Source organism: Leopardus geoffroyi, chromosome D1, assembly GCF_018350155.1.
Source record: "Leopardus geoffroyi isolate Oge1 chromosome D1, O.geoffroyi_Oge1_pat1.0, whole genome shotgun sequence".
Lineage (NCBI taxonomy): Eukaryota > Metazoa > Chordata > Mammalia > Carnivora > Felidae > Leopardus > Leopardus geoffroyi.
Genome location: NC_059329.1, coordinates 25,955,103 through 25,970,000, shown reverse-complemented (window position 1 = coordinate 25,970,000; position 14,898 = coordinate 25,955,103). Strand labels below are relative to the sequence as shown.

Sequence of the window (14,898 nt, the reverse complement as noted above, 5' to 3'; positions counted from 1 at the left end):
TCTGGAGAGAGTTTTACAAAGCCTACTATTTTTGCTGATGAATGGGATATAGAGTGAGCTACAGATATATCAAAGATGGCGTCAGGTGTTTTGGCTTGATCAACCTGAAGACTGGAGTTTACATTTCCTGAGATACTGAAAAAGCAGTTTTTGTTGGGGTCTGATTAGGAAAATCCTATGCAATGTAGTTTTCCACATGATAAGTTTGAGATACATGTTTAATCCATTATAACTTTTTGCAGCTCAGGTCTGTGAACGGTGACATTTTTTTTTTTTTTTTTTATGGAGAATAACATTTTACTTAATTGTAGTTAAAAGTTAGTGTTTTTTATCATCAAAATTGAATGCAGATACTCATCTGTCAATGCTGGTCTATAATAAGATTTTACAATTTTATTTTTGAAAATGCCTTTTCGGGGCACCTAGGTGGCGCAGTCGGTTAAGCGTCCGACTTCAGTCAGGTCACGATCTCGCGGTTCGTGAGTTCGAGCCCCGCGTCAGGCTCTGGGCTGATGGCTCAGAGCCTGGAGCCTGTTTCCGATTCTGTGTCTCCCTCTCTGTCTGCCCCTCCCCCGTTCATGCTCTGTCTCTCTCTGTCCCAAAAATAAATAAACGTTGAAAAAATAAAAAATTAAAAAAAAAAAAAAAAAAAAAGAAAATGCCTTTTCAATCAGGTACTGCCAAATGCTGACATCCGTTCGTGAGCATATGATTTTAATTGAGCATATTTATCGCTTAAAGGACATTTATAGAATTCTATTAGATTCTTCTCTTGTTATTTACCTTTTAGCATAACATTATATTACAAACTTCCGGTGGAAGGTTAGGGTGAAGCTCCTTATTTGCAAAGTTAAATGGATTTTGCAGTATGGAAATATACTTTGCGCTTGTATTGTGGTCAGAAAAACTGTACTGGAACTGTAGTTTGAGCTCTGAAAATATATTCACTGCAAATTTATGTGGTAATAGAGATCTTTCTTCTTGTTTTAATGTTTGATAGCTTGATAAAAATATATGGCAGCTCATGATTGTGACTCTGACATTTATCACAGTGTAAATTTCTCATAAGCTATGTTTTCTTTGCAATTTTAGGTTAAATTGATCAAGAAATAGCATCAAATCTACAGCAAAAACTAATTATGAAAGCCATTTAGCATTCAGTAACAGAGGTTGAAAATATGTCCAACTGAACCTTTTCTGTTTCTTATTAATTAATTAATTAATTACCAAAAATCTGTATAATGTATCTTAGTGGATTCCACTTCAGGTTGTATTGAATCAATGTTTGTCGACTTTATTTGAGAATATTGTTGGCTTTGATTGTCCCATGAAGACTGTACATAGGGACTAATTCTTCACTCACTTGGAACTCAGCATTGACTCCTCAACAACTGAGCAGTATTGGCTACATTTGTTGACTCATCAAGAGTTAAGGAAAACCAGTTGAAATCATTTGCATTCTTTGTAAACTGACTCTTGATTTCGCTCTCAATGACCTCAACTCTTCAAGCCTGTACTTACCAAAAGGCTTTTGTTTTCTCTGGATTTCTTTGCTGTGGTCAAACCTGATTTAAGTGATTCACCATTGGTCACTGGCTTTCCTTGGTCTGCCAACAAATGATCTACTTGGGGATTTACTCTGGATGCAGTCTTGTTTTTATTTTTATGAAGGAATTCTGTGTGAGGCTTTGCTCATTTACTCTGTTTTAGAGTTTTCTGACTTTTCAGATTGTTGTTTTCCTATGAGTTGAGAATATTGTGATGAGTGCATAGTTTGGTAATGTTTGATTTGTAGTCTTTCTGCACAGCTGTAGTGCCAGTGCATAAGAAACACAGTGTTTTGCCATCTTATTTTATAATGAAACCCACGTTCTCCTTTGCCTTAAAAGCATGACATTCAGAGTCCACTTATCTCTTTGCTTATTTTTTACATGTGTATAGATAGGTAATTTAAAAAATGTGGTATGGTGATAACGTGGAACTAGAAATGCTGTGGAGTTATAACTCAGTAGTGCAGTTTAGGGTGTGATGAGCAGCAGTATGAATCAGTGAGAGTGCCTCATAAGGTCTCTTTCATAGCTACTCAGTTCTGTCATTGTAATATGAAAGCAGCCATAGACAACACATAAGTGAGCATGGCCGTGTTCCGATAAAACTATTTATGGACACATTGGAGTTTCATGTAATTTTCATATGTCATTGGATGATCCTCCTTCTTTTGATTTTTTTCCCCCCAAACATTTAAAAGTATAAAAGTCACCTCTAGCTTATGGGCTGTACAAAAACAGGCATTGGGCTGGGTTGGCTCTAATTTTTTTTTAATGTGTACTCATTTATTTTGAGACAGACAGCACACATGTGCATGCATGAGTCAGGGAGGGGCAGAGAGGGGCAAGCAGGCTCTGCCCAGACGATGCAGATGTGGGGCTCAGTCTGATGAACTGTGAGATCATGACCTGAGCTGAAATCAAGAATCAGATGCTTAACCGACTGAGCCACCCGGGCTCCCTTGGGTTGGCCCTAGTTTTGGGTCTTGCCTTATATAATTATAACTTAAGATGTAAGGCTTTCTGAAAGATTCCAGATAGAAAAGGATTCTATTTTAATTCTCACAGTATGTTGTTCATATCTGTGTCTGAATACTTAATCTCATTCTAGTTATTTATGGTTGTTACCTCCTTTTATTATATTGAGTTTTTTGAGAAAGGATAAAGATAATCTTGTATTCATTTTATTGAAGGATAAACTTTAAAAGAGGATATAATCATGACTTGCTTACAAATATAAAATGAACACATGCCTGAGATATTTAACTCATTAATTAATGAAGGAACCAGTCAAGTGTTATAACTTGATTCAAAGGAGATTTGGTTCAAAGGAGAACTCAAAGTGTCTTACTGTTAAGAGATTAATCATGCTAAAATAGATGCAAATGGATGCAAAAACTGGCAAAACTGCTTAGTTCCACTGGACACAATTTGCATTTCTATGGACAGGAATTATTTGTACTATTAGTTTTCTGCAAGTTAACTTCTCTGCAGCGATGGAAAATAGCCTCAGCAAAGACAAGTCCCACACCCCTATTTAAGTCAAGGAATTCCTAGAAGTACTGGACTTCCATTGAAAAGATATTCAATAATTTGGTTTGCTAATAGTATATGGAAACACAACTGTTTTAATGACTTTGTATTCTGAAACTTTACTGAGCTTATTAGTTCTAACAGTTTTTTGTTGGAATCTTTAGGGTTTTGGATATAATATGTAATCTAGAAATAGTTACAGTTTTACTTCTTCCTTTCTGATTTGGAGGTCTTTTATTTCTTTTTCTTGCTTAATAGCTCTGGCTAGGATTTCCACTACTGTTTTGAATAGACATGATGAGAGTAGACATTTTTGTCTTCCTTGTCACTGAGTATGATATTAGCTCTGGGCTTGTCATATATGGCCCTTATTATGTCATTTATATCATCTGTATTGAGAGTTTGTGTCATAAATAGATGTTGAATTTTTTCAAAAGCTTTTTCTACATCTATTGAGATGCTGATTTGATTTTTATCTTTCATTTTGTTAAGGTGGTGTGTCATGTTGATTGATTTGTGGATGTTGAATTAACCTATGATCCCTGAAATAAATCACACCTGATTATAGTGTATGATCCTTATAATACACTGTTGGATTCAGTTTGCATCTATGTTCATCAGGGATATTGTCCTGTAATTTACTTTCTCGTGGTGTTCTTGTCTGCTTTTGATATCAAAGTAATGCTGGCCCTGTATAATCAGTTTGAGAGTGTTCCCTCATACTTTTTGAGAAGAATTGGTATTAATTCTTCTTTAAATGTTTGGTCAAATATGCTAGTGAAGCTATCTGATCCCAGACTTTTATTTGCTGGGAGGTTTTTGATTACTGATTCAATCTCCTTACTAATAATTGATCTGTTCTAAATCATTTTTAAAATTAAGACAACAGGGGCGCCTGGGTGGCTCAGTCAGTTAAGCGGCCGACTTCAGCTCAGGTCACAATCTCGTGGTCCGTGAGTTCGAGCCCCGCGTCAGGCTCTGGGCTGATGGCTCAGAGCCTGGAGCCTGCTTCTGATTCTGTGTCTCCCTCTCTCTCTGCCCCTCCCCCGTTCATGCTCTGTTTCTCTCTGTCTCAAATATAAATAAAACGTTAAAAAATTTTTTAAAAAAATAAAAAATAAAAAATAAAATTAAGACAACAACAGGGGCGCCTGGGTGGCTCAGTCAGTTAAGCAGCCAACTGTGGCTCAAGTCATGATCTCACAGTTCATGGGTTCAAGCCCCGCATCGGGCTCTGTGCTGACAGCTCAGGGCCTGGAGCCTGCTTCAGATTCTGTGTCTCCCTCTCTCCCTGCCCCAACCCCACTTGCATTCTGTTTCTTTCTCAAAAACAAAAAAAAAAAAATTAAATTAAAAAAATAATTAAGACAACAACAAATCCTAAAGTAGCTCCCTATCCTGTGGTTTATGGCTTATGGTTTATGGTGTATAATTTATTTATTACTCTTAATAAATTTATAATTAAATAAATAGCTATAAGTGTTGTAAAAAATCTAACAAAAAACTATAGTTTTTCTAAATTAGTAAGTGAAATATTTATTTGCAATTATTTAACAATAAAATCATTTAGTGAAAAAAATTAGGATCTTAAAAAAATGAGATTAAAAAAACCCAAAAAGAGGGAGAATCTTTAAGTAGTTTTGAATATTCTAACTAAAACCACCTTATATCATACTTCTTAGTGTTTCATTATTTATTTTATTTTTAGTTTTAATTATATCTGTAATCTCAGAATGGATCCTGTTAATTCTCAAGGTTTTTGTTTTTGTTTTCTTTTTTTTGTTTGTCTTTTTGTTTTGTTTTGTTTTGTTTGTTTTGGTGGTGGTGTTTTTAGGAACAGTTTCTCACTTGAGGGTCTGTTTCTAATCAATGTGTTCAAGGCTAATGGCTAAAGCAGGTCATGTTGTAGTAAAGAAGTTGTTATTGACAAAATAAAAACGGTCCTTGGTGAAAATACTCATAGATGCTAACAACCAGAGCCATGAAAATTAAAACAAGTTATAAATTTTGAACTTCCAAAATACCTAAAATTTTATGAAGGAAGATAACAAGTTAATGCTCAGTGTTGTTAACATTGTATGTGTGCCCCTACAAATGCCATCCCCTTTCCCTTTCTCATACACAAACACATGTGTGCTTGGCTCCTGTGTGTGTGTGTGTGTGTGCACACATGTTCTCTCCCGTGTGCGCATACTCCCTCTCTCTCACGCACACACAATCACAGTCCCAGTCACTCACTCCTGAAGGGTTGGTTGGCTTTTTCCCCTCTGTATCTCTTCTTCCCATCTGCTAAATGCAGGCATTCACAGGGGTCTGTATTTTGTTTCTTTATGCTTGTTTCTTCCCACTTCTTTACTATTCCTGCAGATTTGACTGTCATCTCTCTACAGATGACTTCATGTCCCATATCTCTAGCTCCGTAAGAATTCATTCCCCACTGGAAGGTCCTAGAGAAACTGTGAGTTATAGATTTTCACTAAATCTGTTTTCCTTCTCCCAGAAATGAGTTTCTTCCTTTTAACTTGACGGTTTATGGTAAGAACACTAACTTTATTCCAGTCACTCCAGTTCAGAATCCTTGCGTTTGTTATAAATCATTTTGCTCTAGTCACATGGCCTCCTTGCTCTTTCTCAAATATGTCAAGTATTCTCTCACTTCAGGGCCTTGGTATTTGTGTTCTCTTCTCCTGGAAAGTGCTTTCTCTACACGATCTGCAAAGCTTGCTCTTTTCCTTCTGTCTGGTTTCCTCGAATGTTACAGTTAAGTGCTGCCTTTACTCACCCTCTTGGAGAAAATAATAGCCCAGCCTTCCTCTTTTTTTGTACTCAGCTTGAATTTTCTCTGTAGTACTTGCAAATGTAATTTGTATCATTATTATCTCTCTTTTCCATTAGATTTTAAGCTCCTTGAGTACAGGGGCTGTCACTTTTGTTAACTGTTTCATCATCTGTGTAACTCTGAGTAAACTCTTAGTAAAATACTTTTTGAATGAATGAAACTGTCATTCCTGGACAAGTAGAAACACTTGTTTTTCCTTGAAAATGCCTTAAATTTTCCTGCTTCATTATCTCACTTGTCAGATGTTAATATCTTCTTTCTTTTCTTTTTTATTTTCTGTTCTTTTATTTTCTATTCTCTCTCTTTTTTTCTCTTCTCTCCTTCCTTTTTTTTAAGACAAAAGTTGAGACCATTGGTACATTTTTCTTAACTTTTCGAAAGTACCCTATGTATCTGGAGCATTTCCTCCGTCTGTTGCCTGCTTTCTAAAGAGGAATGAGGATTGGTGAAAACAGCTGGATTATTTCTTCCTGAATAATCTTGAGCAAGAGGTAATTTTGGAGGAGGTCTGTATTTTGTTTATTGCTCCTTATATTAATAGTTGTCCACTCTGTTCGATACTTACACTGGTTCCTTTTACCCATAGAGCTGTGAAAAATTGCAGTTTGAGTAAAAGAAAAAAAAAGTCTTTGCAAATGTTCTTTAGGTGAATGTCTTTAGCTCCTTTATTACAGTGTAATGTTTAACAGTTTAGTTTTGACTGAATTTTAGTTATAACTAGAGAAACTGGTGATGTTTATCATTTCACAGCCTTTAAAAGCTGAATGTTTTGTTTAGTTTTGCTTTCTGAATAATCACAAATGCAACCATTGATTAATATGCAAAGCCCAGATTTTGAATTTGTGCCAGTATATTCAGAGCTCTTCAATAAACAACCCCAAACCCACCCCATTCCACAGTGCATCCTCTTCTGGCTGAAGATTGTGGGAATTCTCTGGCATGAATCGAGTGGCATTAATTATAAGATAATTAATGGTCTGCTGAGTGTTCTGAGATATGTATTAGGTGAACATATGAAATTGTTAGTTTTGTACATTAAAGAAGCTCAAAATTGGAAGTTTTACAAGGTTAAGCGTAAAATCTTTTGAATTGTTGAGCTGATCTCAAACCCAGTATTTTATTGTTAATTATTAAACTGAAAACTACAGTTCACCCTTGATCAACACGGGTTTGAACTGCACAGGTCCACTTGTACTTGCATTTTCTTTGATAAATACAGTATGGTACTGTAAATCTATTTTCTCTTCAGTGTGATTTTCTTAATAACATCCCCCCTCCCAGCTTATTGTAAGAATACAATACATAATACATATAAATACAAAATATATGCTAATTGACTATTTTATCCTAAGACTTCTGGCCAAAAGTAGGCTATGAGTAGTTAAGTTTTTGGGAGTCAGAAGTTAACCTGCAAGCTTAAATTTTTGACTGTGCCAGGAGTCATCATCCTTAATCCCCATGTTGTTTAAGGGTCAGTTGTACATTCCAAATATTGTGCTTTTCAAGGGGTTAAGTGATCTAGATGTTACTTTTAATGATAGAATTTGTTATATAGCTTTCCAAAAAAATTATTAAACTTATGAAACATTCAGGGAGAAAGTACATAAAACATACAGTTAGAGGAATAGTGATTCTTGTAGATCTGAACAGGAGTGTCATGTGTAGTCTAGAATCTTGCTATGTCTTTCTTTAATAGAAAATTTCCAGTGAAGTATCTTCCACATTTGTGGTTCTTTCTTCCCTTCTGCCATTCTTTTGTTTATACCCTACAGTATTTCAGAAAGAATTTGTATTTTTTATTCTATATTCTGTATTTAAATATTACATGCAAATTTTTATTAGTAGATCTGTTGTACAAAATTCAAATGTAGAAAGAGATTAGTATCAGTTTCTAGCAGCAATGAAGACTGGCAATAATGTACCTGAATAAAGTCCCTATAAAGGCAATGTTATACTGTTTTTAAATTTTCCTAAGAAGCTTAATATAAAATATCTGTCAAATTTATGTACAACGATGGAACCCTGGATGTTCAGTCGATTAAATACCTGCTGAATAAGGAGGATTATCTTGTAATGATTGGAACAAACAGGAGTCAGATGAAGAAGAGATGAATCTCCATTATAGAGAAGTATAAATTTCAGAACATCTAATGATTTTGCTGATATGTCAGTGTGTTAATTTTTACGTTGATTCCAGATGTTGCCTGGTAGGGGCTTTGTGATTATTATAGCAATGGTACTTGGTAATAACTTTTCCTAAATTATTTTAAACATTGCCCTGAATATTTTTTTTTTCTTGGTGTTAATTGGTTCTCTCTGAAGAGACATTATTTTGCAGTAGAATTGAACTTAAAGGCAACTTCTTCCCTGTGAAGAGGGAAGTTATCCTTGGAGGGGAGTTATCCTTGTACATAAATCTACCTGCCTCCTTTGATTTCAGAGTGTTTTTTAGCATTTGCACATTAGGAGTTCAGTTCTAAATACCATATTGAAGGAAATAAGTGAAGAAAATTATGTAATTTGTTTTTAACATTGAGGGTATTTTGCTGTATCAAAAATTCTTTTGAAGATATTCACACAGATAACTCAGTTCATTAAATTTTTTGGTAATATACTTTAAAAATCATTTCAATGATACTGTTGTTCAACATAGTATACTGTAGATTTAATAGATTTAGCTTTTCTGTAGTATTGGGATAATTATTATTACATTTCCCCTCTTTGTCTCTTTCTTCTTTGTAAGAAAGGGAACAATACTTAGACCGATTAAAATTTAAAGTTTCTATAAACATGTTTCATTTCAGAGATTTATTCCATGTATGTCTTACAGTTAAACTACGGTCAAGTACAGAAACTGACAGTCCTGTTTGCCTTTCTTGACAGAACAGATTTCATATTCAGGTCTTGTTTTTTTAGTTAGCCGTGTATATGTTAATGCGTATGTGTTATGTACAGATTTTCCCTTGACTGATGATGGGGTCATGTCCTGACAAACTCATTGTAAGTCAAAAATATTCTAAGTTGAAAATGCAGTTGGTACGTCTAACCCACTGAACATAGCTTAGCCTAGCCTATCTTAAATGTGCTCAGAACGCTTACGTTAGTCTACAGTTGGGCAAAATCATTTAACCCAAAGCCTGTTTTATAATAAAGTGTTGAATATCTCAGTGGATTTATTGTATATTGTATGGAAAGTGAAAAGCGGAATGATTGTGCTTATCCTCATGATCCTATTGTTGACTAGGAGCTGTGATTCACTACTGCTGCTGTCGAGGGTCACTAAAAGTATGCCACTGCATATTGCTAGCTCAGGAGAAAAAAACTCAAAACTTAAAGTACAGTTTGTACTGAATGTGAATTGCTTTCACACCATCGTAAAGTCAAAAAGTTGTAAGTCGAGCCATCTTAAGTCAGGGACTGTCTGTATGTGTATGCAGTTCTACCAACAAAGAGCTCCTATGTTTGTTTTTGTTTTTTTTTTTCCTGTTTAAGAGGCCAAAGATCCTTCCCTTTACTACTATATTTTAAGCAGAAATGCTATTTTTCATCATCATATCAAGAAACATAATTTATATTATTCTAAAGCTGTTGTGCCTTCTCTCAAATTCTGAGTACAAATAAAAAGAATATATTAAATAAGATTTGAATCTGTTAAAGGAAAAAAGTAAGAAGTAACAGAAAGTTACCATTTTTTCCCCTGAATTATTTTCACATGCTTTTTTGCTAGCCTTGTGCATAAAGAGAATCTTGATCTAGGCTTCCTTTACTCACATATCTTGTGTTTGGATTTTTTGTTCTTTGAAGAAAAGACCATTTTGGTAACAGCATATTCTTACACTTGGTTGCATTTTGATGTTCTTTGTGAATGCTTATTTGGTGATATTATTGTTAATTTTCTATAACAGTTTCAGAACCATCTTTGTTGTTCTTAAGTATTAACTACTCATTTTGAATAATTTGCCTTTATGCTCAGTTACACATTTAATATTACAATCTTGCTTTTTCAGGTGATTATAGATGTGTATGTATGTATATGTACCTATGTGTCAGTATGGGTGTTATTTGGTTGCTGTACCTTTTGAAAATAGGAGATTTTATATAAAATCACTTATATTTCAAATTACTGGAATTACATATAAATACAATTACATCTTCATAATTTAGCAATGAATGTCATGGAGCTGGGTTTGGGATTTCCTGCCCCTCTGCTTTGTTCTGTTTTGCAGGAGGCTAATCCCTGCAAACTACATGCTCTCTTGCCAGCAGACTTCTGGCAAGGTTTGGCCAGTGGGAGGTACTGGTAGAAGATTGGAGGGCAGGAAAAGGGGAGAAAATAGGTCATTTCTCCTTCTCTTTTTATCTGGTTTGAGATACATCTCCATTGTGGTTCTAGCTCCTACCACGTTAACTCATGACTTGGCTCAGTGAACAAAAAATTCCATTTTATTACTACAACATGGGTATATCTCATCATAAATATGCTTTTCTCTTTTTCTTTCCTAAGTTGCCTATAAATATGAATACCTAGTTTTGTCTCTTGGAATTATATTGAGTATCTAACCTCCTTTAGTTATGACAGGTTGTTATGCATTTGCATATGATAGCTGTAATATGTAGGTAATATGCAGAGGTGGAAGAAGGTAGCTAACTAGCTTGCTTTCTCTCTTTCTCTCAGTAAAGCCTTCTTCCTTTATAAAAATAAAACATACTTATATAGAAAATGCAGAAAAGTGAGAAAAAAAAGACTCACCCATAGTCCTATTTTCCATACTGGTGAGATTATTTTGGTATATTTCCTTCGTGACTCTTACAATGCAGAGAAACTTTAACACCCATATGAACACATTTTTCTTATACAAATTTCTCCAAATTGTTACTTGCAAAGAATACTGCTTTGTTAATATATTCTTTTCCCCATCATGTCTGGGAATATAGTTTTATACTTGTAAACCATATACAGTTTTCTATCTTTTTCTCCCCATTTAACATATGCATTCTGCCTTATTATTAAGGTGCTGCAGTGAAGAGAAAACTGAATATTCCCCATTGTACATTATGGAAAGTGTCATAGGTAAAGGAGTTGGCTGGTTCACTGGAAGGAAGAGATCTCTGGAAAAGATTGGGCTGGTAGACATAGTGTAGGGAACCGCTGTGAAAGGGGAATAAAAAATATTGCCATGGAGAGGGAAAGGAATTAAGTTTTCCTCCTTGTAGGGGAAAAGAGTGAGGGTCTTGAGAGCGGCAAAATGGGTATGGGACAGATTGTAGCATGCACATTGAAATATGGGTTGCAAGGGAGAAAGTAGAGGTGGCTGTTGCCCCGAGTCAGATCTGTGTCCCTCCTGCTGGCTACCAACCCCACCTGCAGAAATTGCACTTGCTTCCAGGGCTTGCCTTCACATGAACAGACTCCCGTGAGACTTCAGCAGGAGTGTTTGGAGAGTACTGAAGTCAGTGCTTTCAGTGGAGTCTGAGAGTGCTGGAAAGCAAGAGCTCCTGGGGCTTTGCGTCCCAGTTCTGGGAAGAGAGAGTTTTAATTGCATGAGAAGTAAAGGAGCACTTAAAGCCTGAGATCACTCAGGAATTTCTAGGGTCTTAAATATACACATTATTAGTATTTATTTTCTATAGCTGTGTGAGAAATTATCACATATGTAGAGACTTGAGACAATACTCATTTGTTGTCTTACAGTTCTGTAGGCCACAAGTTTGGGCAAGCTGAACTGGGTTTTCTGCTTGGGGTCTTGTAAGGCCGGAATCAGGGTGTTGGCTGGATTGGGCTCTCATCGGAGGACTGAAGAATCTGCCTCCCACCTCATTTAAGTTATGGGCCGAATCTGCTTCCTTGTGGTTTCTTCTAGTTCCTGGGTCTGGGGTCCCAGTTTCCTTGCTGGCTGTCAGTGGGGATTGTTTTCTACTATTAGAGGCTACCTGAATTCCTTCTTACTTGGACACTTCAGTCTTCAAAGCCAGCAGCAGCACCTTGAATCCTTATCATGCATTAAATCTTTGATTTTCCCTTTTGCTACCGGCTGGAGAAAACTGCTTTCGAAGTGCTTTTGTGATTAGATTAGGCCCATCCAGACGGTTATCATATTTTAAGATCAACTGACCTGGGAATGGAATTACATCCACAAGGTCTCTTCCCATCATTACCTAGGTTAGTGTTTGAATAACCAGGAGGTAGGCCTCTTGGCAGGTGTTTGTGGGGGGAGGGTGGGCTGCCTTCCTTAGAATGTTGCTTACCACATTGTTATATAGTTTTTCTCTGTTATATGTGCTTTAATGTATTTAACTCATGTGATAATATTAGTTGATAGAAATCACAAATATTCCAGGAGATTTAAAACCACTAATACTTTATAAAACTGTAACTTTTTTATGTTTGCCTGGGAGAAATTTATGTATACTGTGTGTTGTAATTGGTGTTAAATGAAAACTCTTAATAAAGAAATTTAAGGACTACACAATATCCTATAATATAGAATGTATTATTGATGCTTCATCAATTAGTAGGATCTTGAATTTGCTTTATTTATTTATTTTTAAAGTTTATGTATTTATTTTAACACACACACACACACACAGTGTGTGTGTGTGTGTGTGTGTGTGTGTGTGTGTGCGCGCGCGCACGCATGTGGGAGAGGGGTAGAGGGAAGAATAGAATCCTAAGCAGTCTCTGTGCTGTCAGCATGAGCCCAATGCGGGGCTCGATATTGCGAGTCGTAGGATAATGACCTGAGCCAAAATCAAGAGTCAGATGCTCAACTGAACTTGTTTTATATTTTTCACATTGATGAATATCTTTATGATGAATTTTGTCTTTTCTTTTTATTGTTACTTTATGGGGAACTAAATATAAAGAGTATGAAGATCCCACATTACTTACGAAGAGTTTTGTTAATTTGTATTCTAAGCAGTAATGTTTTGTGCCATATCTTTTCAGCCTTACAAAGTTTTGGTCTTTCATATTTTGATAGAAGAAAAGCTGTTTCTCATTGTAATTTTTTATTTAAAAAAGATATTGTCTTTGAACCTTTTTTCTTCCCTGTGCCTATATTAGATGTAGCAGATTTTGTAATAGAAACTCAGTTTAAATACTGTGTCTAATGCACTATGGCACGTTGTTTCTTCTTTATTGGTCTCAGTTTCCTCCTTGCAGTGAAATGGCTGAATGAGATTTCTTTCAGCACTCTGATTATGTGTTAAACACCTTTCCATACCCTATTTTTTCCCTAAAAATCTGTAATACCCATTAGCATTTTGCTAGTATTTATTAAGATGGACTTTATAGACTTTGGGAGAAGATAGTCACACACATAGATAACACAAAAGGGGTGCGCCTTGTGTTGGGGCTGACTGTAGAAGTAGCCAGCTTTAATGGTTCTGTATCCGAACACAGTGTGTTACAAGACTGTTAAATCACTTCTGTTACCCAGCCATGGGAGAGCTTTACATGGGAGCTGGAAAATAGTCATTTGCAAGATTCTTTAAAGATCTGTACCAGTGGCAGGAATGGTGGAATATTTTTCTGGGTTAGGGAGCAGTGAAGCAGAAAGGATAAAACATTACCCATTCCTGTTTTTGTTAAGTTTTCAGTATCAAATAATTTCCTGAAATGGATGGAACTATTCTTGTATGTGGTTTAACTGGTTCAGATTATAGAGAAACAGATACTGTCCTTTTTATAGATGCCGCATTTTTTCAGACTGCATTAGCTTTTTGCCAGTGAGGATATACTTTTATAGTTGGCTTGTGGTTAAGTATAAGCCTTAGATCTCATTATGTGAATTTTTATCAGAGTGTGCCCCCCCATACTTATATAATTGAATTTTTGTTCTTGATGCACTTTATAATCATGTTAGTTTGTCTTTGCAGCCTGTTAAAGTCTCTTCAACTTCTGTCACTCAGAGTGTTAGAATCCCTTTTAGTTTTCTTCTGTCTATAAATTTGATAAGTATGTCATTCGTTTTCATTTATCTTTTATAAATATCCTGAGAAATTTAGGAATGCAAGAGCCTTATGGTCTGCTACCTTCTTTTTTGCTGCATAGTGATTTATTATGTAATTGACATTTAACATGTTTTGAGTATTTTATCATTTAAAAATTTTAAATTTCATTTTAAAATTCTGTTCGTTGGTATATCACAGAAGACTCAGCTACATGCTGACTGTGGTTATTCAGTGGACCTTTTGCATTTACCTGTTCCGTTATTCTAGCAGCCTTAGTTAAAACCCCTCAGTGGACCTTTTGCATTTACCTGTTCCGTTATTCTAGCAGCCTTAGTTAAAACCCCTCACCACCAAAAAATGGGGAAATGATAAGGGTTTCTGCTTAATTTCTTTGGTTTGTATTTGTATCTCTTATTCTGAAAACCTTAGTTTTTAATGACATTAACAATTACTTATTTGCTTTAATTTTCTACTTTTAATAGTTTCAAAATAATAATGCAAATATTACTGAGAATACTTTGTTTCCTTTTATCTCTAGGAGGATATATCCTATTTGAGGTCTATTACTTCACATTACTGTCATTTGAAGTAATTTCTCTCTGTGTGCTTAAGCCTCCAATTTAAAACAATAAGGTTCATTTGTTTTATTTGGCTTTGGATTTTAAGGGACTGCCTTTTTTTTTTGCCCAGTTTAATTTAATTTAGTTTTACAAATATTTGAAACATTTACATCTGAACTACAAAACAAGGCATCAGAAAAATCTAGCTTCTATCCCCTGTCTCTTTGTTCCTCCATAGATAAACATTTTAATTGACTTTTGGTTTATCCTGTCTCATTTATAAGTATAAGACATACACATATTTTTGTATTTATTTTTAGTTAAAAGGTAGCTTGTTTTTATAGCATGCTTCTCCCTGCCATGACCTATGCAGAAGATTATTTTATAGCAATACACTAAAATATTCCTCATTCCTCTTATAGCTGTTATAAGAATATGTGTTGCTGCAACATAGTTTACCATTCCC

General features: G+C 35.3%; 1 protein-coding gene across 6 annotated transcripts in view; it reads left to right on the top strand.

The window, feature by feature from the left end:
* The window catches only part of ARHGAP32 (Rho GTPase activating protein 32), a 298,650-nt gene that overhangs the window by 121,068 nt on the left and 162,684 nt on the right, over positions 1-14,898 (top strand). Inside the window, exon 1 of one of the 6 annotated variants that reach the window (XM_045483462.1) lies at positions 6,392-6,410. The exons of the other annotated variants lie outside the window; for them this stretch is intronic. The gene's annotated coding sequence lies outside the window, so the exon portion shown is untranslated. Of the gene's footprint in view, positions 1-6,391; positions 6,411-14,898 lie in introns of those variants that run through there. 6 annotated transcript variants of the gene reach the window in all.